General features: G+C 38.1%; 1 pseudogene; it reads left to right on the top strand.

Annotated features, from left to right (window-relative positions):
- The first annotated feature begins 1,695 nt into the window (after positions 1-1,695).
- Positions 1,696-1,794, top strand: LOC132280600 (small nucleolar RNA R71; annotated as a pseudogene).
- The last annotated feature ends 254 nt before the right edge of the window (positions 1,795-2,048 follow it).

The following is a 2,048-nucleotide window of genomic DNA, read 5'->3' as shown; positions in this document are numbered from 1 at the left end:
CTTAATTATACCCCTAGGCTTCTTAATGGATCCGTCGGCAAGTTGTAAAACTACCGACGTCGGTTTCAATTCACCTAGGCCCAATTTGACATAAATCGAGTATGGAAGAAGGTTAACACTTGCTCCTAAGTCAAGAAGCTCCCGATTAATGATATGATCACCAATGATGCATGAAGTAGTAGGTGAACCGGGGTCCTTAAACTTTGGTAAAGTGTTATGTTGCAAAATTGAGCTTACTTGCTCGGTCAAAACCACTTTTCTTGGTGCTTGGCTCTTGTTCTTCCACTTTTGGGTGCACAAGTCTTTCAAGAATTTGGCATAAGCCGGAATTTGCTTGATTGCATCCAAAAGTGGAAGATTGACTTTCACTTGCCTAAACATTTCCATGATTTCATTGGTTTTTACCTTTTGCTTGTCTTTTAAAATGGATCCTTTTAAGGCATCCGGAAATGGAACTTTTGGTTCAAAACTCTTTTCAAAATTTTCTTTTGAAATCTCTTCAACACAAGAAGTTTTTAAATCACTTTGTTTCAAATCATTTTTCAACAAAACCTGTTCAAACTCATTTTTCAGCAAATCTTTCTTCAAATTATTTTCATAATCACTCTTTAAATCACATTTTGAAGTTTTCTCATTCACAAGATCATGTATACGCAATGAAGGAGGAATGGGATGTGAAACGGGATGGCTGACAACTTGAGGTTGCACCGGTTCACTCTCTTCATTGGACATTTCAACTTGATTGTCCACAATCCTACCACTCCGCAAAGTAGTCACCGCATTAACATGCTCAATGGTGTGGCCTTCCGATGAGGAATGGGTTTCCACAACACATTGCTGCTTAGGTGAGGCATTTATAGGCATCTTTCCCTTCTCTCTAGCATTAAGAGTGCTAGTTATTTGCCCTACTTAGGTTTCTAGCTTTGTAATGGATTGAGAGTGGGAATGAAGCAATTGTGTGTTAGCCTCAAAAGTTCCCAAAGCATTCAAAACTTTTTCTTCAAAGGTGGGACTTCTAGCATTTCCTTGGGAATAAGATTGGTTTGGAAAATGAGGGTTAGCAAATTGATTCCCTTGTGATTGATAAGGTCTATAACCTTGGGATCCTTGGTTTTGAAGTAGAGGTGGAATGTACTTCCCTTGAAAACCGCCTTGGGAAGGGTTTAAGCCTTATCTTTGGTTTTTCCAAGAGAAATTTGGATGATTTCTCCAACCTGGATTATAATGAGTACCATAAGGATTGTTCTCTTGGTTCACAAAAGCTGCATTGACTTATTCATTAGGTTCATTTTGCACTTGTCCGTGAGGACAACGAGAAGTAAAATGAAGAACACTAGAACAAGTCATACATGTTTCATTTGACGCACGATGAGAATGGTTAGGAAAGGAAGATACTTGGTTCGCCGAGTTTTGGTTAATCAAAAATTGATCAAACCTTTGAGATAAAGACTTCATTTCGGCGGCTATTTCATTTGAATGGTCAACTTGAAGCCAACATTTTTCCTACCTTGTGAATTTCTATCATTCTTGGATGATAATGTTCTATGCAAAGAATTTTCACTCATGCTCTCATAAAGACGCCACACGTCATCCTCATGCCTATCAATGTATGAGCCACCCATGGAAGCATCAACCATGCCTTTGTAATTGTCCGATAAACTCTCAAAGAAATATTGAACTAATTGCCATTTGGGCATGTCATGATGTAGACACTTCCTAAGTAATTCATTAAAGCGTTCCCATACCTCATGAAATGTTTCTCCATCCCCATGTGAAAATTCTCAAATTGAGGTTCTCATGGCATTGGTCTTTGAAACTGGATAGTATTTCTTCAAGAACTTTTGTTGCATTTCTGCCCAAGAAGTGATTGAAAAAGGCCTAAGATTGTTAAACCAATATTTTGCCTTGTCTTTTAAGGTGAATGGAAAAAATTTGAGTCTTAAGATCTCTTCCGGCATGTCCGTATATTTCATGGTAGAACATACTTCTAGAAACTCTTCCAAATGCTTGTAAGGTTCTTCACTTGAAAGTCCATGATAGTTAGGAAG

The sequence above is a fragment of the Cornus florida genome, unplaced genomic scaffold (genome assembly GCF_030987335.1).
Source record: "Cornus florida cultivar Cherokee Brave unplaced genomic scaffold, ASM3098733v1 CherokeeBrave_3.0.0_Hap2_Chr10, whole genome shotgun sequence".
Lineage (NCBI taxonomy): Eukaryota > Viridiplantae > Streptophyta > Magnoliopsida > Cornales > Cornaceae > Cornus > Cornus florida.
The sequence above is the reverse complement of the archived record's forward strand: the minus strand, read 5'-3'. Positions and strand labels throughout refer to the sequence as shown.